Consider the following 23,690-nt stretch of genomic DNA (forward strand, 5'->3'; position numbering starts at 1 on the left):
ACCTTTTCTCATGACTGTTCATGATATTTAAATAATTTCAACTAATGAATAGGAGTTTTTTCCCTTTTAATTATGGTGATTATATTAAAGAATTAATTAGCTTCTATCATAAAAATAATAAAATTAAGTCTAAACTTGGCCATGATTCTTTGTTAGTTTATAAAAGAATGCTTCAGTAATCATAACTGCTCATTAAAGTTAATTCTATTGTCTCATTTGTTATTGAATGTCCTTTTTATTCATTGACCTTTAAGATAATTAATTGTTACTTGTCCAAGGAATACAAGATCCCAAATACTTTTACTGTGAAAATTTGGCTAATTCATCAAATAGAAAAATCATCTTTAAAAGAATGTTTTCTAGCATAACTCTTTGGGCAAAAGTTAGTTGATTTTATGTTTTATTAATGCTAATTGAATATGTTGAGAACTCTTGGAAAGTATGACTACAAAATCTTTTTTTCAACAAAAAACTTGAACTGAAAAATCTAGAATGATCAGGTTACTGTTTATAAGCTCAACAGGGCCTTTCACCACAGATATCTCCGTGTGTGCGTTCTCAGTCGCTTCAATCTTGTCCGACTCTTTGTGACCCCATGGACTGCCCCCCGCCAGGTTTCTCTGTCCATGGGATTTTCCAGGCAAGAATACTGAACTGGGTTGCCATGCTCTCTTCCAGGGGATATTCCTGACCCAGGGATCAAACGGGTGTCTCTTGCACGGCAGGCAAATTCTTTACCTACTGAGCCACGTAGGAAGCCCTATAGATATCTCTATGCTGTATATTGTGAAGATAATGTACTTAACATTTTCCATTTTGCCAGAAACTTCCTTTATGAAGCTTTAACTATTTAGATGAGTAAACTGAATTTTGCTTGAACAGAAAAATAAATAGCAGATTCATTCTTGGTAAGAATTTATCTTTTGATCCATGAGACAAAATTCTGGAAACACAGAAAGGAACATGGTGCAGACTGCTGCCAGTTCTAGTAGTTAGAAGAGCAACTCAGAAGGAGCTGGATCAACAACACAGAATTTAAGCAAAAATTATCAAGGAGTCATAGAGTAAAAGAATCTTGCAAATGCTGAGTTTAAAAAGATACCTTAAATTACATGAAATAATAAACTACCTGCCCTAAAAATCTTCCCTAAAAATTCCTAGTAAGTGACTGTCTTCCAGCCTATGATTAAACACACACAATGGCAACTCACTATCACACTTCTATCTTTTATATTTCTATCACAAAGTAATTATAATAAAAATCAAACCTGCTGGTATTCATCCTAATTTTATCCTCAGAGGGGTAAAATAGAACCTGTCTTCAGATAGAAAATATCAACCACCCACTTGTGGAGCTAAATGAGGCTACCATCCTCCTCTCATTCTGGAGTCTAGAAACCATTTCTATTCATGTGGCCTAGAACGACCTTAGCTTTCATAGGTGGACATCACCATTTGACATGAAGTGAGCTCAGGCAGTTTTAACAATGTTGCTGTCAAGTGCTTTATCCCAATTAAAATGATTCAGAGTCGAATTCATCATCCTTTTGAGTTTTTAGCTTAATTTTTTGGTCTTCTACAAATCACATCACATATGCCAATACCCTGAGTCATATGCTTATTATTTGGCCCAAACGACAAACATATTGAAAAGTTACAAAGATTACCTAGGCAACTGATGCACTCCTAGAAACTTCTAGATTTATGTTACACTTTCAGTTGGATGCGCTACAGTCATTTAACCAGTTTGTAATCTACCTAATTATAGTAGAATTTAGCTATTTCTCTACTTCCCTAAGAACTGAATCATTGAGATGCCTTCTATATATATAAGTTGATATCCAGAGAACTTGTTATGTATGATTTATCTTTGAACTCAATAATACCATCAAAGAAAGAAATGGAATTGCTCACTTTTTGTTTCTTTTTTCTCCTCCTTCCACAGTCCAGTCAGTCAACAGGTACGGCTGATTTTCTTCTACATATTGATTTAATCCTTTCCCTGCCATGATCTCACTGACCTTTGTCCAAGAATATTTCACCTCAGTTTATCACCTCATAACCAGAGGTGGATCCATGTTTGAGGAGATCTGGAGCTTATTTTCAAGGCCTTCTTTAAGAAAAATAATAAAAAATTCAAAAATAAAATTCTATATATTGAAGGTGACCTTGCAAGGAAGAAAGCAGGGCTTAGCTTCACAGTAAAGTTGCTTCTGGGTTCACTGATTGTCAATTTTTAGAGTAGCGTGGTCACAAGACTGACATGGTTCCTGACCCCAAGGCACTTGCATTCTAACCACAGGAAATATTTCTCTTGCATGAAGGTCAGCAGCAGATGATGGCCTTCAGGTGCTACTTTAATATGAGCACAATGATGGCACAAAAGATGGGAAGTTAGACTTTAAAACAAATTGATTGATGATCCCTTTCCTTTCTCCCTTCTCCCCTCCCTTTCTCCCTTCTTTCTTTTCTTTCTTGCTGTTTTAGTTCTAGTTTTTTTGTTTGTTTGTTTAAACTACTATTCCTAGCTCAGTTGGTAAAGAATCTGCCTGCAATGCAGGAGATCCCGGTTTGATTCCTGGGTTGGGAAGATTCGGTGGAGAAGGGACAGGCTACCCACTCCAGTATTCTTGGGCTTCCCTTGTGGCTCAGCAGGTAAAGAATCTGCCCACAATGCGGGAGGCCTGGGTTTGACCCCTGGGGTGGGATGATCCTCTGGAGAAGTGAAAGGCTACCCACTCTAGTATTCTGGCCTGGAGAATTCCATGCACTGTACAGTCCATAGGGTCTCAAAGAGACTGAGCCACTTGTACTTTCACTTTCATTTATATTCCTCTTCATCCTGACTCACACCCCACCCAGAGCTACCTTTCCCAACTTGACATCATGTTTTAATTTAAGAATCTGCCCCTGGGAATCTATTTTCCAAACTTCTGATTCCTAGACTGCTGTCTTCCTAGTCCCCTCTCTTCAGGGCTATCAGCACCACTCGATAAGCAGGCAGTGAAGTGTGCAGTTGAGAAAAGCAGGGACTAGAACTTCACGCTTTATGTTTTTCACAGTGGCCTTGTTCCCTGTTGTGGATGGATGTCAGGAGACACTGTGTGAACATATTTGTGGTTTGATGTTTTATAAAAGCCAATATTTGTTATGATGATGAGTATTTAAACATCAATTTATTATTAAATTGCATATACATGAGGCATTTGAGATTTGCTGTATACCAAGCTCTTTCTGAATGGCCACTTTTTTTTTTTAATTGAAGTATAGTCGATTAACAATGCTGTGTTAGTTTCAGGTGTGTAGCAAACTGATTCGGTTATACACATACGTCTATACATAAATTCTTTTTCAGATTCTTTTCCACTATAGGTTATTACAAGATCTTCAATATAGTTTCCCATTCTATACAGCAGGTCCTCATTTATCTATTTTGTGTATCAGTTCAGTTCAGTTCAGTCGCTCAGTCGTGTCCGACTCTTTGCGACCCCATGAATCGCAGCATGCCAGGCCTTCCTGTCCATCGCCAACTCCCAGAGTTCACTCAAACTCATGTCCATTGAGTCGGTGATGCCATCCAGCCATCTCATCCTCTGTCATCCCCTTCTCCTCCTGCCCATTTTATGTAAAGATATAAATTATATATATATGTGTGTGTGTGTTAGTCGCTCAGTCATGTCCAACTCTTTGTGACCCTTTGGACTGTAACCTGCCAGGATCTTCAGTCCATGGGATTCTCCAAGGAAGAATACTGGAGAGGGTTGCCATGCCCTCCTCCAGGGAATCTTTCCAACCCAGGGATCGAGCCCATGTCTTTTGTGTCTCCTGCATTGCAGGTGGATTCTTTACCTGCTGAGCCATTGGGGAAGCCCCAGTTCCGCATACAAGTGATATCAAATGACATTTCTCTTTCTCTGGCTGACTTACTCCATTTAGTATGATAATCTCTAGGTCCATTCATATTGCTGCATATGGCATTATTTCATTCTTTTTATGGCTGAGTAATATTTATTTTTATGCTGAGTAATATTCCATTGTGTATATATATATATATATATATATATATATATATATATATACACACAATGCATTTTATCTTGAATGTCCACTCTTACAATGTGAAAACATATTCTGATAATACTACTACATTCTCTCTTAAAATGTAAGGCAGTGAAAATGAGCCACCTGTATCAGGAATAAAAAGGAAGCTTTTAAAATGCCAATTTCTAGGTCCTGTTCCATTATGTGGTGGAGAGAGTAGCAAAGGCCTTCATGGCAAACGACCAGGATAGGGGTTCTCAAATTTTAGAATCACTGGGAAGGCTGGATAAACAGACCACTGGACCTCAACTCCAGGAGTTTCTTATTGAATCAGTTTAGGGTGAAACCTGAGAATCTGCATTTCTAACAAGGTCCCAAGTGACTCTGAGGTTGCTGATTCAGGCCCTGTGCTTTGAGAAGCACTGGAGAACACCATTCAAACTAATGCCTCAGCAAACCTACGAACCACCACAAGTCACAGATTTAATAACGCTTATATGTGGTCAATTTTAGATCCATAAATGCCAAGAGTCTACTAAACTTTATCTTCCTTTTTATAGTTGAGAGCTACACTGAAGCTTAACCTGTGTCTCTTTTATAGGGACACATTTTTAAAATTCAAGTACCTAAACAATATTGTAATTACCATGATGAAAATATAGTGACAAAGAACTAGATGTAAATATAAAGTTTCTATGTAGATTTCCAACTGAATACCTGTTTCTGTGCATTAGTTCTTACAGTCATTTATTTTAAATCTGTTGCTGTGTGGTAAGGACTGTGAATGACCAAATTTTGCTTGGTTATTTACATTAACAAACAACTTCAGAGTCTCAATGACTTATAATGATACAGATTTACTTCTTATTCGGGTTATGAGTTATCTGTGGATCCCCTGCAGCTCCACTCTACTTATCTTCTCATCCCGAGAACCCAGGCTAAAAGGAGCAGTGCCTATCTGGATGTGACACTGTCATTGCAAAGGGAGGGAGAAATGGCTGAAGTACACTATGGTTCTCGAAGCTTCTGCTTGGACACAGAGTAGACCACTTCTGTTTACACTCCATTGGGCAAACAGTCCCATGGCCCAGACTGATATCAGTGTGTCATATGACCATACGTGCTGGCATATAACCCTGTAAGTTGGACTTTGTTACTGCTAAGTCACTTCAGTCGTGTCTGACTCTGTGCGACCCCATAGATGGCAGCCCACTAGGCTCCTCTGTCCTTGGGATTCTCCAGGCAAGAATACTGGAGTGGGTTGCTATTTCCTTCTCCAATGCATGAAAGTGAAAAGTGAAAGTGAAAGTGAAGTTGCTCAGTTGTGCCTGACTGTTAGCAACCCCATGGACTGGAGCCTACCAGGCTCCTCCGTCCACGGGATTTTCCAGGCAAGAGTACTGGAGTAGGGTGCCATTGCCTTCTCCGAAGTTGGACTTTAGATAACTGGAAAGAAAAGTACAATGTTACATACAAGAAACTAAGCTTTTAATTTAGCTCCAGATAGTCCAGAGAGTATGCCCCGGGATTTCAGAGATTGAAATAAGATTCCTAAACAAACAACACAGGTTTATTATCTGCCCACTTTGTATTAGGTTAAAAGGACAAGGTGAAAAGGACAAACTGAAGAGGGAAGCGTGTTCTAAGAGTCCTGGTCAGTCCATCCCTGGACACAGAAACTATTGGCCAGGCTCTTTGGTTTTCCACCTGCAATGCGGAATTAGAAAACATCCCTAATCCTCCAGGAACATTACAAGGATTCATTAATTTCCAGAGAGGTTAGTAATTTCTCCCAAGGTATTTTCAAGGTTCTGTGTTCCCTCAGAAAAAAAAAAAAAAAAAACTGCTCAAAAGTCTAAATTTATTTTTCGTTGTTATTAAAATCATGACATTGTACTTACTCAGAAATTAAACCTGAAAACATAATTTCTGACCTTGTTAAAGTGATTTTTAATTGCTTTAAAATTTTTTTGTACTTTGATAGATTATGTATTCACTATTAAATGAATAGGATCAAGGGCACTTGGTAATAAAATTAACCTTGATCTCCTTTCTAAACTTAATAAAATTATCCTATGTACTAGTTAATATATATAATTAATACTTACAATAACACATTTTACTCCTCTGGCACAGTTTTCTACTCACCTATTTTCAATGCATACTCAAATATTTATTTACTGAAATTTTTTGTTTTCTAAGGAAGAAATTCAAATTGCTCTTTTATGACAGGCGTGCAATGTACACTTCCTAATCCTTTCACTGGTGGCTTGCTGATAAGACGATGTAGTGAATGATGCTATTGAATTTTTAATCTGCCAATTCTCAAGTACTGAGTTATGACATAAAATTGAGGATGCTATTTGCTTACCAGCTGCCACAGGGAACAGGACAACTTGTAATTTCCATGACTATTGGAATTCAACACTAATGGAGGGGTGCCCAAATTTATCTAAGTGACAATTCAAAACATCTCTCAGGGGTCTGAGACAAGAACCATGACAACAGTTGCCAGTATGAAAGGAGTCAGCCAGAAAAGAATAATTTCTTAGTGAGTGCAATAGGTGATAAGTAATAGAAAACAGCAATGCAACATGGCTATGACTTTTCTGGACCTATACGTACATTTCCTTTTTCTATTAAATTATGCTTTTACTAACTCATTATTAGTAGACGGCATGTAGACCATCAAAGATTTTCCCATGTACAATCTCATTCTTTTCTGAAGGCTCTCTGGTCATTATCCACTTTAAAGATAAGAAAACTAGACTTCAGAGAATTTAGGCACCTTCTCCAAAGACACATCTAGTTAAAAAAATAATTGGAACATCCCTGAAATCAGGTCTCCCATTTCACGTTCTGCCTTTATACTAAACCTTGGCTGTCTACTACTGATTTTTTAAAAATATAATCAAATTGCATTGCAGTTAATTTAGTTCCCTCATCAAAATTTCTGAGAGCAATGAATCAATTATGTTTCTCTCATGTTACTATATGGAAATGATCTGTATGTCTTTACATGCTCATTTGTCAAAAGTGTTTAAAAATAATCCGTTCTTGTTTCTAGGCATAGTCCACTTACTGTAGCGGGTTTGGTAAATTTCCAGTTATATAAAGTATTTCTTACATGCACCTTTAGGTTGGAGTTTGCCAGAAGGTTCCATCAGATATCTGAACCACATTCCCCACAATTCAGACACCAGATTTGAGTGCACATGATGTCAAGAGGCAACAGTTAGAACCGGACATGGAACAACAGACTGGTTCCAAATTGGGAAAGGAGTACGTCAAGGCTGTATATTCTCACCCTGCTTATTTAACTTCTATGCAGAGTTCAGTTCAGTTCAGTCCCTCAGTCATGTCCTACTCTTTGTAATCCCATGGGCTGCAGCATGCCAGGCATCTCTGTCCATCACCAACTCCTGGAGTTTACTCAAATTTATGTCCATCAAGTTGGTGATGCCATCCAACTATGTCATCCTCTGTCGTCCCCTTCTCCTCCCACCTATATCTTTCCAGGCATCAGGGTCTTTTCAAATGAGTTAACTCTTCTCATCCGATGGCCAAAGTATTGGAGTTTCAGCTTCAGCATCAATCCTTCCAATGAACACCCAGGACTGATCTCCTTTAGGATGGACTGGTTGGATCTCCTTGCAGTCCAAGGGACTCTCAAGGGTCTTCTCCAACACCACAGTTCAAAAGCATCAATTCTTTGGCACTCAGGTTTCTTTATAGTCCAACTCTCACATCCATACATGACTACTGGAAAAACCATAGCCTTGACTAGACAGACCTTTGTTGGCAAAGTAATGTCTCTGCTTTTTAATATGCTATCTAGGTTGGTCAAAACTTTCCTTCCAAGGAGTAAACATCCTTTAATTTCATGGCTGCAGTCACCATCTGCAGTGATGTTGGAGCCCAAAAAATAAAGTCTGACACTGTTTCCACGGTTTCCCCATCTATTTGCCATGAAGTGATGGGACTGGATGCCATGATCTTAGTTTTCTGAATGTTGACCTTTAAGCCAACTATTTAACTCTCTGCTTTCACTTTCACATGGACTTCCCTGGTGGCTCAGACAGTATAGCATCTCCCTACAATGCGGGAGAACCATGTTCAATCCCTGGGTCAGGAAGATCTCCTGGAGAAGGAAATGGCAACCTGCTCCAGTATTCTTGCCTGGAAAATCCCATGGACAGAGGAACCTGGTAGGCTACGGTCCATGGGGTCACAAAGAGTTGGACACGACTGAGTGACTTCACTTCACTTCACTTTCACTTTCATCAAGAGGCTCTTTAGTTCTTCTTTGCTTTCTGCCATAAGGGTGGTGTCATCTGCATATCTGAGGTTATTGATATTTCTCCTAGCAATCTTGATTCCAGATTGTGCTTCATCCAGCCCAGTGTTTCTCATGATGTACTCTGCATATAAGTTAATTAAGCAGTATACAGTATATAGCCTTGACATACTCTTTTTCCTATTTGGAACCAGTCTGTTGTTCCATGTCCAGTTCTAACTAACTGTTGCTTCCTGACCTGCATACAGGTTTCTCAAGAGGCAGGTCAGGTAGTCTAGTATTCCCATCTCTTGAAGAATTTTCCATAGTTTATTGTGATCCACACAGTCAAAGGCTTTGGCATAGTCAATAAAGCAGAAATAGAAGTTTTTATTGACCTCTCTTGCTTTTTCAGTGATATAGCAGATGTTAGCAATTTGATCTCTGGTTCCTCTGCCTTTTCTAAAGCCAGCTTGAACATCTGGAAGTTCATGGTTCATGTATTTCTAAAGCCTGCTTGGAGAATTTTGAGCATTACTTTACTAGCGTGTGAGATGAGTCCAATTGTGTGGTAGTTTGAGCATTCTTTGGCATTGCCTTTCTTTGGGACTGGAATGAAAATTGACCTTTTCCAGTCCTGTGGCCACTGCTGAGTTTTCCAAATTTGGTGGCATATTGAGTGCAGCACTTTCACAGCATTATCTTTCAGGATTTGAAATAGCTCAACTGGAATTCCATCACCTCCACTAGCATTGTTCATAGTGATGCTTTCTAAGGCCCACTTGACTTCACATTCCAGGATGTCTGGTTCTAGGTCAGTGATCACACCATCGTGATTATCTGGGTCGTGAAGATCTTTTTTGTACAGTTCTTCTGTGTATTCTTGCCACCTCTTCTTAATATTTTCTGCTTCTGTTAGGTCCATACCATTTCTAGGCAGAGTACATCATGCAAAATACTGGGCTGGATGACACAGAAGCTGGAACCAAGATGGCTGGGAGAAATGTCAGTAACCTTAGACTCAGATATGCAGATGACACCACCATTATGGCAGAAAGCAAAGAGGAAGTAAAGAGCCTCCTGATGAAGGTGAAAGAGGAGAGTGAAAAAGCCACTGGCATAAATCCACATTCAAAAAACTGAGGTCATGGCATCCAGTCCCATCACTTTACGGCAAATAGATGGTAAAACAATAGAAACAGTGACAGATTTTCTTTTCTTGGGCTCCAAAATCACTGCAGATGATGACTAAAGCCATGAAATTCAAATACGCTTGCTCTGTGAAAGAAAAGCTATGACCAACCTCGATAGTATATTAAAAATCAGAGATATTACTTTACCAATAAAGGTCTGTCTAGTCAAAGCTATGGTTTTTCCAGTAGTCATGTATGGATGTGAGAGTTGGACTATAAAGAAACCTGAGTGCCAAAGAATTGATGCTTTTGAACTGTGGTGTTGGAGAAGACTCTTGAGAGTCCCTTGGACTGCAAGGAGATCCAACCAGTCAATCCTAAAGAATCGGTCCTGAATATTCATTGGAAGGACTGATGCTGAAGCTGAAGCTCCAGTACTTTAGCCACCTCATGCGAAGAGTTGACTCATTTAAAAAGACCCTGATGTTGGGAAAGATTGAAGGTGGAAGGAGAAGGGGATGACAGAGGATGAGATGGTTGGATGGCATCACTGACTCAATGGACATGAGTTTGAGCAAGATCCAGGAGTTGGTGATGGACAGGGAAGCCTGGCATGCTGCAGTCCATGGAGTCACAAAGAGTCGGACACAACTCAGTGACTGAACTGAACTGAACTGATATATCTATTATCACACACTGATAATACCTGTCAAAGCTACCTGATTTAGTGAGTAGTCAATTAGGACCGGCAAAGAGATGCATTTTAAGAAAGACAGCGTTGTTAACTTTTTAGTCAATTACTTTCTCCAGGTCACCTTGCTAGATCCTATGAATGATATTATGGGAAATTTGCTCTAGAAAATATACCATCCAGATGAGGAGACATTACAAATACATCCAAGTTAGCTAATGATGCACATTAATGAATTCTTTCACCATATATTCAACAAACATTTATCAAACAGCAAACTTGCAGCAGTTACTATGCTAGAGGTGATCAATACATAAAGGAACAAAATAGAGGAGATAACAGCATAGATATTGAAGCAGCATGGATGCCATGTGTCCTCAAAGAACAAAATATGAGAAGTCATTATAGACATTAAAGCAATATAGATGTCACATACTTTGGACAAATGTAGGATTATCCTGGTATTTTCATGGAAGGCCAGCTGAGGGCCCAAAGAATGAGTAGAACCAAGGGAGAAAGTATTTTAGATAAAAAATATAATACATGTAAAGTTATAGATGGAAATGAGAAAGACTTATGTGGAAAAGAGTAATGAGTAATTTATTCCATCTATGATAAAGGAAGACGCGGGAGAAAGGTGTTGAGATGAGTCAATGGAAGGATTTGAATTAATTAAAAGTTAATAAATTTAGGTATCTTAATACAGTGGGGCACCAGTAAAGTTACCAAACAGAAGAACAGAATGAACAAAGCTATAGTTTAAGATTAAAGATATGAAAAATGGATGTAGTAAAGGGGTTGAGGAAGAATATCAAGAGCATATAAGAGTTAATAATACTGTACCTGGGAGGCAGCTCTAGGGAGTCTTCTTGGGTATGGAAAAGTATGGCTTGTTTTATGGTTGGTTAAGCAAACATATACATAATATACCTACACAAAGTGTCAACAAACTGAACACTTAATACTTGTTTACTTGTTTAAAATATTTTATTTTTTACTTAAATATTAAATTTTTTTTTTACCAAGTTGTGTTGGTTTCTGCCATACAACCATGCAAATCCCTCCAGGTCATCAGAGAGTGCCAGACTGGGCTCCCTGTGCTACTTGGCAACTTCTCACCAGCTATCCGTCTTTCACCGACTAGTGTATGTGTGTTGATGCCTCTTGCTCCATTCATCCCACTGTCTCACTCCCCTACCGTGTCCACAAGTCCATTATCTACATCTGCGTCTCCACTCCTTCCCTGCTGCTTACTTTGAAATGTTTGCAGTTCAGTCAGTTCAGTTCAGTTGCTCAGTCGTGTCCAACTCTTTGCAAACCCATGGACTGCAGCAAGCCAGGCTTCCCTGTCCATCACCAACTCCTGGAGCTTGCTCAAACTCATGTCCATTGAGTCGGTAATGCCATCCAACCATCTCATCCTCTGTCATCCCCTTCTCCTCCCAACTTCAATCTTTCCCAGCATCAGGGTCTTTTCAAATGAATCAGTTTTTCCCATCAGATGGCCAAAGTATTGGAGTTTCAGCTTAAGCATCAGTCCTTCCAATGAATATTCAGGACTGATTTCCTTTAGGATGGACTGGTTGGGTCTCCTTGCAGTCCAAGGGACTCTCAAGAGTCTTTTTCAATACCACAGTTCAGAAGCATCAATTCTTTGTTGCTCAGCTTTCTTTATAGTCCAACTCTCACATCAGTATCAGTTCAGTTCAGTTCAGTTGCTCAGTTGTGTCCGACTCTTTGTGACCCCATGAATCACAGGACAACAGGCCTCCCTGTCCATCACCAACTCCCGGAGTTCACTCAGACTCACGTCCATCGAGTCAGTGATGCCATCCAGCCATCTCATCCTCTGTCGTCCCCTTCTCCTCCTGCCCCCAATCCCTCCCAGCATCAGAGTCTTTTCCAATGAGTCAACTCTTCGCATGAGGTGGCCAAAGTACTGGAGTTTCAGCTTTAGCATCATTCCTTCCAAAAAAATCCCAGGGCTGATCTCCTTCAGAATGGACTGGTTGGATGTCCTTGCAGTCCAAGGGGCTCTCAAGAGTCTTCTCCAACACCACAGTTCAAAAGCATCAATTCTTCGGTGCTCAGCCTTCTTCACAGTCCAACTCTCACATCCATACATGACCACAGGAAAAACCATAGCCTTGAGTAGACGAACCTTTGTTGGCAAAGTAATGTCTCTGCTTTTGAATATGCTATCTAGGTTGGTCATAACTTTCCTTCCAAGGAGTAAGCGTCTTTTAGTTTCATGGCTGCAATCACCATCTGCAGTGATTTTGGAGCCCCCAAAAATAAAGTATCTCACTATTTCCTTTGCTTCTCCATCTATTTGCCATGAAGTGATGGGACAGGATGCCATGATCTTAGTTTTCTGGATGTTGAGTTTTAAGCCAACGTTTTCACTCTCCTCTTTTACCTTCATCAGGAGGCTCTTTAGTTCTTCTTTGCTTTCTGCCATAAGGGTGGTGTCATCTGCATATCTGAGGTTATTGATATTTCTCCTGGCAATCTTGATTCCAGCTTGTGCTTCATCCAGCCTAGCATTTTGCATGAGGTACTCTGCATAGAAGTTAAATAAGCAGAATGACAATACACAGTTTTGATGTACTCCTTTCCCTATTTGGAACCAGTCTGTTGTTCCATGTCCAGTTCTAACTGTTGCTTCCTGACCTGCATACAGATTTCTCAGGAGGCAAGTCAGGTGGTCTGGTATTCCCATCTCTAGAATAATTTTCCACAGTTTGTTGTGATCCACACAGTCAAAGGCTTTGGCATAGATAATAGAAGTAGATGCTTTTCTGTAAGTCTCTTGCTTTTTTGATGATCCAACAGATGTTGGCAACTTGATCACTGGTTCCTCTATCTTTTCTAAATCCAGCTTGAACATCTGAAAGTTCATGGTTCACATACTATTGAAGCCTGGCTTGGAGAATTTTTTTTTTTAAACTTTACATAATTGTATTAGTTTTGCCAAATATCAAAATGAATCCGCCACAGGTATACATGTGTTCCCCATCCTAAACCCTCCTCCCTCCTCCCTCCCCATACCATCCCTCTGGGTCGTCCCAGTGCACTAGCCCCAAGCATCCAGTATCGTGCGTCGAACCTGGACTGGCAACTCGTTTCTTACATGATATTTTACATGTTTCAATGCCATTCTCCCAAATCTTCCCACCCTCTCCCTCTCCGACAGAGTCCTTAAGACTGTTCTATACATCAGTGTCTCTTTTGCTGTCTCGTACACCGGGTTATTGTTACCATCTTTCTAAATTTCATATATATGCATTAGTATACTGTATTTATGTTTTTCCTTCTGGCTTACTTCACTCTGTATAATAGGCTCCAGTTTCATCCACCTCATTAGAACTGATTCAAATGTATTCTTTTTAATGGCTGAGTAATACTCCATTGTGTATATGTACCACAGCTTTCTTATCCATTCATCTGCTGATGGACAACTAGGTTGCTTCCATGTCCTGGCTATTATAAACAGTGCTGCGATGAACATTGGGGTACACGTGTCTCTTTCCCTTCTGGTTTCCTTAGTGTGTATGCCCAGCAGTGGGATTGCTGGATCATAAGGCAGTTCTATTTCCAGTTTTTTAAGGAATCTCCACACTGTTCTCCATAGTGGCTGTACTAGTTTGCATTCCCACCAACAGTGTAAGAGGGTTCCCTTTTCTCCACACCCTCTCAGCATTTATTATTTGTAGACTTTTGGATCGCAGCCATTCTGACTGGTGTGAAATGGTACCTCATAGTGGTTTTGATTTGCATTTCTCTGATAATGAGTGATGTTGAGCATCTTTTCCTGTGTTTGTTAGCCATCTGTATGTCTTCTTTGGAGAAATGTCTCTTTAGTTCTTTGGCCCATTTTTTGATTGGGTCGTTTATTTTTCTGGAGTTGAGCTGTAGGAGTTGCTTGTATATTTTTGAGATTAGTTGTTTGTCGGTTGCTTCATTTGCTATTATTTTTGAATATTACTTTGCTAGCATGTGAGATGAGTGCAATTGTGCGGTAGTTCGAACATTCTTTGGCATTGCCTTTCTTTGGGATTGGAATGAAAACTGACCTTGAAATGTTTTACTTCAACACACAAAAATACAAGAACAACAGAGTGCTTCTAGAGAACAGGGGGGATGTAGCTGGAGTAATCTCTTTCCCTTATGTCTCATTTCCCATCCATCTTTAAGTCAAAGTGATTCTACCTTTCAAACATATCCTAAATCCTAACACTCCTCTCCAGCTCCACCACTTCCTTCCTATGGAAGGATGTTCAAGTTAATGATGTCTCTTAGCTAGAATATTCCAGTGCATTCCTAACTGCCTTTCTCTTCTACTCTTCCCCCACTTCCTGCAGTGTGTTCTTGGTACAGAGACTAAATGCAAAATCTTTGTGATCACATTGCATCACTCCAGCTGAACGCCCTCCCTACTGGCGGCCCCCAGGAGCTGATCATTTAACTCATAGTACAATACGAACTTTTAGTTCTGATTTACCAAGCTCTATGTAACCTGGCTTTTGCCTGCCTTCCCCAGATCTTTCCACATTATTCCACCCCACTCTACTCTAGATAGCCTGCCCTTTCTTTTCCTCAAACATGGCCAACGTATTCTCAGTTAGGGTTTTGATGAGCTATTCTTACTCTGGCTGCAATGCTTTCCCCCGATATTTCCTGGACTCTTTCTTATCACATTAATTTCTGTTTAAATGTCACCTCTTCAGATACCTTTACATTTTAGGAAAGAGAAACAAACAATAACTAAGTTAATTACATTTTAAAAATCAATGTTAATAAGTGCTATGTAGAGAAATGAAGTATCATGATGTGGTAGTGTGACTAGGAAAACCTTTCCAAAGACCTGCTAAAGGATCCCTCCTGACCTCTTGATTGCCATATCCCCTACTGTGGTATCACACAGAAAATATCTGAGAGTCTTAGTTATCACACCATCTCTTTCCAAAATGCCAGTTTTTAAAGCTTCTCTGAAGATCTCTGGAGCACCCAAATTATCTAGAAAGAAGTTCCATTAACCACAGCTTGTACTTGCCCACAGAGTCTAAGAGATTACACCCTGTTTTAAATTGCTAAAGTGATTCTGCTAGGCAAATCACAAACTATTCTATCAACCCGATGATAGTAAAAAGGCAAACAGACAATTCCTTCCTCCTTTTCTCCATCTGTGGAATGAGGTTAATGAGATGTTGCACCTTATGACAGCAGTCTTTGTAAAAAGAATTTGGATATAAACAGAAAGAATGGAATTGTTTTGTCTTAAATATGTGTCCCATTTATGCATTTTGAGTCATCATAGGGCTTATGGATTGTGCAGAAGATTTCCATAGGTTTGTAATGATTCTGACAAATAAACGAAATGGACTATCACTGGCTAGGTCTAGAAACCTGATCATCAAACTTCAAGACACTGCCCTTAACATAAATCTCAGAGTCATTCTGGCTTGTTTGTAATGAGTTGAGATATTTTAAAAACAAATCTAAACTCATATAGAGAAAAATTAAATCATCTTTGAAAAAAGTATTATTTGGAACTCAAAAGGAAAAGCACATAGGAATATAAAGTCTCAGTTTTCGGCATTAGGTTGCTTCCTAATAGATAGATATGTCCAATCAAAAGGAGAATATATTAAGAAAATTTGTCACTACTGCCAAATAATATTAGTGCTACTTTCATAAAGTCATAATATATGTGATGAAGAACTTTCTCCTTCATGTTTATTATTATAATAGGTTGAAATGAATATGGATTGTTTCTTGCTGTGTGTGTATGGCATGTCATCTGACTGCATTACAGTTGTAATATTCTAATCATTATAAAAATTAACTTTCATTATGCTTCTTCTTTTCTTCTTGTTTGGTAATGCTACTAATTTTATAATATTCAATTATGGTTCACTTTCTGGTCCTTGTAGTTCCCTTAAGGGCTTACTTACATAATAAAGAATAATATTCTTATTATGCTATTGAGGATTTTAATATAAAGCAAAGTGATTATTATTAAAAGTGTCAATCTTTTATCTCAGGTTGTCAGGTATCTTCAAATTTAGAAGATCAAAAGGTAACTGAATACCTGATTTTCAACTGAGTCTCATCTGCCGCAGAAAAAATGAAAGCATTACCTGAAAGACTGAACCATTTTTAAATAATGAAAATTGTATTGTCAAATTTCTCTTTTTCAAAGCATTTTAAAATATTTCACAGAATTCTTTTCATCAGATGTGTGTCAGGAAAGAGACCATACCCTTGGGATGAGATCTCAGCATTATTCAAAAATGGGAAAAGGCAGCTGTAACAGAACTAACATTTAATTTTGTAAATTATGCGAGAATGAAGTTAATACTATTACTAGGCTACTGCTGTGAAAATCAGAATATCAACGGTTAGATTAATGTCATTTTACAACTGACTCTAAGAATATATTTTCTCATGTTTTGACTTAAAAAGTGTCAATCTAAAGCCTTCATTTTCGCAATATTCATCAGAGCAGTGACAAATGATGATTAAATTAAGTTCAACCTGGAACACTGCCATTTGTCCTATTTTCTCTTACACATAGTCTGTATCTTATGTAGTTTTTAAATGCCAGGCACTATGCCAAGTATATTACATGCGTCAATTACTACAATACCCTGTGAAGTAACTATAAGCTGGATGAGGGTAAGCAGTCCATCTCTTTTGGTCACTGATAGTACGTACAACTTAGAATTATGGCTGCCACATAGTAGGGATTCGATAAATATTTGTTGAGTTGAATTGATTTTACACAAGGCAGGTAAAAGTGCCTATATACATAAATGAAAAGTCATATTCCTGTTTGGTTAGATTATTTTTTTTCTTATCTTTTATCCCTATGGCAACATATAACTGACTTTCCAGAAAAATAAAAGAAAACAAAACAATTTCTCCTAGGTGGAGGAAAAAAAAAAAGACTGATTCTATATAACTTCTGAGTTTTCCTCTGTGGGTTTACAACACACAAGCCTCCAAGCTGCAGATGAAATAACAGAGCTAATGTTAGTTGCTCAGTCGTGTCTGATTCTTTGCGACCCCATGGACTGTAGCCTGCCAGGCTCCTCTGTCCATGGAATTTTCCAGGCAAGAATGCTGGAGTGGGTCTCCAGGGGATCTTCCCAACCCAGGGATCAAACCTGGGTCTCCTGCATTGCAGGCAGATTCTTTACCATCTGAGCCACCAGGGAAGCCCAGAATAGAGGATGCTGCTGCTGCTGCTAAGTTGCTTCAGTCATGTCCGACTCTGTACGACCCCATAGACAGCAGCCCACCAGGCTCCCCCGTCCCTGGGATTCTCCAGGCAAGAACACTGGAGTGGGTTACCATTTCGCTCTCCAATGCATGAAAGTGAAAAGTGAAAGTGAAGTCACTCAGTTATGTCGGACTCTTCGCGACCCCATGGACTGCAGCCTACCAGGCTCCTCCTTCCATGGGATTTTCCAAGCAAGAGTACTGGAGTGGGGTGCCATTGCCTTCTCCAAGAGTAGAGGATAAAAAGTACCAATGGCTGGGGTTGTTGTGATACTAAAAGTGCAGTTTCAGAAGGCTCTGAACATAGAAAATTAATATTTTGGGGGGATTCTCATTTTCAGGGAACTTGGGCTGGAGGCTAGAGATCTGATGGAGTTCCTGACTCTGGGTGGCAGTGGTAACATAGCAGTCAGAACCATGAGGAGCTTCTCTTTCTAAACATCCTATTGAACTCAGAGCTTCAGCCCATTGAGTTGGCCCCAAATGATCAAGAAAGATGGTTGAGAGGTACTCTTGAGTAGACTGTAGATAGCCATATTAACTTACAGATCACTAAGCCACCTTTATATCATTCACTATAGTCAAGGTTTTGTTCTATCCACAATCCTAGATTGTGGACAGAAGAGAGGCTGTGAAAGCCTGTAAAGCCAGAAATCAGAATTGGTGAGGTCAAGACACCAGAGAGCTCCCTGCACTGGCCTAACCTGGGGTTTACAGACCATTGGACATTAATAGAGACACTCTTAGAATGCATGCGTGCATGCTAAGTTGCTTCAGCCTTGTTCGATTCTTTGGGACCCCATGGATTGTAACCCACCAGGCTCTTCTGTCCATGGGATTCTCCAGGCAAGAATACTGGAGTGAGTTGCCATGCCCTTCTCCAAGGGATCTCTCCAACCCAGGGATCAAACCACATCTCTTATGTCTCCTGCATTAGCAGGAGGAGTCTTTACCACTAGTGCCACCTGGGAAGCTCCCCTCTTTTAGAATGCAGGTGTTTAATGGGTTTAGGGAGACCAAGAGGAGAAAACATTGGTGATTCCAGAAAGTGAAGACCCAAAGATCATATCAGAGTTACTCAAACTTCTCTTTACAGCCCTTTCCCAAGCCCCTAACCCTACAAAGCATCCACGTCTTTTCTTTAACACAGGCACCACATATTTCTGAACCATATTCAAGAAACTGAGTTGCTAAATTCTGACAGAATGAATATCAGCAAACTTAAGGAAGACAACTGAGTTAGTGAAATGCTTTAATATTAAAAGCTGCTTCCCTGAAAATGCAATCCCACATCCTAGTGTTAGCTTTTGACTTAAAGTTTCCATTGATAATCCCCAGTTCTGAATATGTTCCTTAATCTATTCTTAGTAGATCTCTAGCCAGGAATTTGAACACACGGGAAAAAAAAAAAAATGAAAGAAATTTCCAGGGAGTATAAATGCAAAGCCTGTTGGTTTGAAAACTTGTCCCTAAAAGAAGTATTAATATTTAATATGAATATTAAAATCTTGTATCATTTTACTTTGGGTCACTAAAAGAGAAAGGAAGCAATCCTCAAATGTTAATAATGACTTTTTAAAAGTAATTCAAAAAGGTCTTAGATTAAAAATTAAGTAGTTCTCTAACTTTATTGTTGGAGCCGCTTAATATAATTTAATATAAATTCTCTAGCTTCTTTAGCTTCCTGATTTGTTAAATGTATACGTGTGACACCCTTCCCCCAACACACATACACACACGATTATATCATTAGCATTCTTGCAGGTCACTTTCCACATGCCAACTCTCTAACCTCTTAATCCCCTTGTAAGGCTAGTGACAAATAGCAATTGCCACTGGCACAAAGCTAAAGGGAAATTGTAAAAAAATATTACATGACCTTGGGATCAATCAATAATATGGAAAACTTGCTGGAAAATAAATCATTACCTCTTTAGAGCTTTATTGGCTCTGATTTAGATGCCTCTGTCTTGACCTTCCAATTTAAACCTGAGTGAAGGATAAGTAACCACCACTTCCTCATTTTTAAATGGGTTTTTCTGGTATCATCCCTTACTTTCCTTATAGAAATTTCCTAAGGTTACTAAGACTGCAATTAGAACAAAAAGAAAGTTGTAGAAGTTTCGGGGGAAGTTCCATGTAATCATTACAAACACCCTTCAGAATTATATTGTGCTTGTTGCATGAAATATGAGAAGCAAAACAGGTGTTCTTTTTTAAAAAATAGTAGAGTTTTCTCTGACTTTTGAAAGTGAAAAAACATTTCTACATCCAATAGATGATATAAGTAGTGAACATCTAAAGGTGATGAAAAAATGTTTTGAGACTAACAGCCAAGGAAGAGTTACTATTAAATAGAGCTTTCTAATGAAAACAAATCTTTATAGACAAGATATTCAAACTGAATTGTAGTTTCAGAGCCTAAAAGTGCTTCTAGCATATCATAAGGGCTCAGTAAATATTTGCATAATTAAATGCATTTTATTGATGGGTAAGAGCTATTTATGTGAAAAGTGACATTTTGTATTGGAGTATAGCCAATTAACAATGTTGTGAGAATTCAGGTGGATAGCAACGGGTATCAGTCATTTATATACGTATCCTTTCTCCTTCAAACTCTCATAAAAGTAGCCTTCTTGTTATCTTTCATCTTCCCCGACAGAAGAGTGGGCTGTTTCAGAAAAAAACATTATCTATTGAACTATTATAATTCCTTTATTTTCTCTAAAACGTTGGAATAATATAACCTTACAAAAGCAAGCCGCTAATTAGTCTCAAACATGACATAGTATTCTTTTAAATTAAAAGCTTTATTTGAAATTTTTTTTTCAAGTAGACATGAGTAGAAAGCCTAAATATGGATAAAACTAAAATACAAATTTTAAAATGAAGTTGTCCACTAAGGAAATTGTTTAATGTCTGACAGTAAGTCATCTCCTATTTTTATTGTTTCCTTAAGTAGTAAGATAAAAGCCTGAGGCAAGTATTGTATCTAAAATCAATTGATCCCAAAGCCAAATAACCTTTAAAGCTAAAATTTTATATGACATTCTGCTACCTAATTTATTTCAATGGATTTTTCTGATCACTAATATAAATGAATATGATTTAAACCATTCAATATCTTCTGTCTGGTAGGAACATTTTTTACATTTTAGTACTGAATGGATGATTTCTTTTTGCTATCAAAGCCAGGATTACAGTATAACAAGGATAATTCAGATATAATTGACTGCTTTCAAATTAGGGAAGCATTTATTTATCCTCCTCATGCTACTATTTATCTTTGGCCTCTTCATTATTTATCTGCATTCCTATTTCTGGGAAAGAAAACAATAAGGGAATAAGTTAAAATTAAAAGAAACAATTTACTAATTGCTCAAAAGTGATGAAAGATTAGATGGGAAGACTGAAATCGGTCCTGAAACAAAACCCATAAAGGAATCTGAATTCTTGAGAAAGATGATAAATTATATGAATGCTGTGACATTGGCCCCTTGCACAACACTGGTCTTAGCAGCAAGTCTCTCTGCAGTTATCAAAAGAGGTAACTTGGTCCAGGTTTGAAGATAGAGGATGTGGGGAAGGAGTGCTGATATTGAAGCTTCTCACAATAAAAATTTATATTTAAAAATAAATTATGCAATTATAATTTCCCAACATTCAAATTTTCTTGTTTAGCTTGAGTTTTATATTACTTGTTTTAAACAACATACTCATATGTATTGAAAACACGTGTAAATGTGAACTTTATGTAACACCCAGAGAATTGTTGTCTATTTGGTTTCAAACCTATTTGTGCATAAACATTTTCTCAGTATTATTCAATGGTTGCAATCAAGAAGCAACTGTTTTGCAGTTCAACATTTTGGTTAGAGTATGGGATATGTGAGACTTACTAAAAGGGCATTATCTTGAAAGATAATTGCAAGTATTTAGACCTCTAACCTAGACCTCTAGGGCAAATAAGCCCATAAAATTGAACTAAAGTGCTAGGGTGCAAGATATGTGAAGTGGAAAACTCTCAGAATTATACTGACTCAAGTGGGTTTCTGATTTGTATACGAACTTAATCATTTGCTATGGATTTTTCAAATCACTGGCTACACAGCTAGATAAGCATAAATAATAGATAACTCTTAGTTTGTTTCAGATATTAAAACTCTATTTCAAAAGCTACTTTCATAGATTATAAGACACACTGAGATATTGAGATCTTAGTGCTAAGTTGCTTCAGTCGTGTCCAACTCTTTGTGACCCCATGGACCATAGCCCACCAAGCTCCTCCATCCATGGAATTCTCCAGGCAAGAATACTGAAGTGGGATGCCATTTCCTTCTCCATGAGATCCTAGATCTGATATATATTTTATGGTGAGTGTATGAATCTGTATATTTAAGTCTGGGTATCTTAATGATTTATGGGCTAGTTAGCTTCTTTGGTTAAAATTAAATGATAATGCTAATGAATTTGCTGTCATGGATAGGAATCTTACAAATAGAATTCCCATTGAGTTATGTATAATTTTTCCCATGGTTTACAATTGCATGCTTTAGCTTGGGTGACTACTTCCAAGATGTCTCACTGGGCACAAGGAACAACGTAAGAAAGTGTCCAGGTTTTAGCCAAAGAAATACAAGTAATCATCATGTTATTAAGTACACAAATCTTACATAAATATTAGCTACCATTATTACTCCTATACAATGACTACTTTAAAGATTCCTACTGATCGCAACTCATAATGGCTTTGATATCATATACTAGATAAAGGTAAGTAAATACATATGTTCATTTCCATTTAAAAAAAACTTATTTTTTGACATCTATGGGAGATTATTCTGTTGGACAATGTTGTCTTGAAGTAGGAAAAATGGGTCTTGCTCTGGAGAACAGACCAAAGAAGCTGAAGTTGAACAGTTCTATGAATATCTACAAGACCTAGAACTAACACCAAAAAAAGATGTCCTTTTCATCATAGGGGATTGGAATACAAAAGTAGGAAGTCAAGAGAAACCTGGAGTAACAGGCAAGTTTGGATTTGAAGTACAAAATGAAGCAGGGCAAAGGCTAACAGAGTTTTGCCAAGAAAATGCACTGGTCATAGCAACACCCTCTTCCAACAACACAAGAGACAACTCTACACATGGACATCATCAGATGGTCAATACTGAAATCAGATTGATTATATTATTTGCAGCTGAAAATGGAAACACTCTATACAGTCAGCAAAAATAAGACCTGGAGCTGACTGTGCCTCCGATCATGAGCTCCTTATTGCAAAATTCTGGCTTAAATTGAAGAAAATAGCGAAAACCAGTAGACCATTTAGGTATGACCTAAATCAAATCCCTTGTGACTATACAGTGAAGGTGATGAATAGATTCAAGAGACTAGATCTGGTAGACAGAATGCTTGAAGAACTATGGACAGAGATTCTTAACACTGTACAGGAGGCAGTGACCAAAGCCATCCACAAGAAAAAGAAATGCAAGAAGGCCAAATGTTTGAGGAGGCTTTACAAATAACTGAAAAAGAAAGAGAAGTGAAAGACAAACAAGAGAAAAGGAAAGAAACACCCAACTGAATACATAGTTCCAGAGAATATCAAGGAGAGATAAGAAGGCCTTCTCAGGTGACCAATGCAAAGAAACAGAGGAAAACAATAGAATGGGAAAGGCTAGAGATCTCTTCAAGAAAACTGGAGATACCAAAGAAATATTTCACTCAGAAATGGGCACAATAAAGGACAGAAGTGGCAAGGACCTAATAGAAGCAGAAGATATTAAGAAGAGGTGGCAAGAACACACAGAAGAACTATACAAAAAAGGTCTTAATGACTGGGATAACCAAAATGGTGTGGTCACTCACCTAGAGCCAGGCATCCTGGAGGGTGAAGTCAAGAGGTTCTTAAGAAGCATTACTATGAACAAAGCTAGTTGAGGTGACGGAATTCCAGCTCCTGTTTCAAATCCTAAAAAATGATGCTATTAAAGTGCTGCACAAAATATGCCAGCAAATTTGGAAAACTCAGCAGTGGACAGAGGACTGGAAAAGGTCAGTTTTTATTCCAGTCCCAAGAAAGGCAATGGCAAAGAATGTTCAAACTACCGAGTACAATTGTACTCATTCACATTCTAGCAAGGTAATGCTCAAAATTCTTCAAGCTAGGCTTCAGCAATATGTGAACTGAAAACGTCCAAATGTACAAGCTGGAAATGTACATTCCAAATGTACACAGGGAAACCAGAGATCAAATTGC

Source organism: Bos indicus x Bos taurus, chromosome 21, assembly GCF_003369695.1.
Source record: "Bos indicus x Bos taurus breed Angus x Brahman F1 hybrid chromosome 21, Bos_hybrid_MaternalHap_v2.0, whole genome shotgun sequence".
In the NCBI taxonomy this organism is placed as follows: domain Eukaryota; kingdom Metazoa; phylum Chordata; class Mammalia; order Artiodactyla; family Bovidae; genus Bos; species Bos indicus x Bos taurus.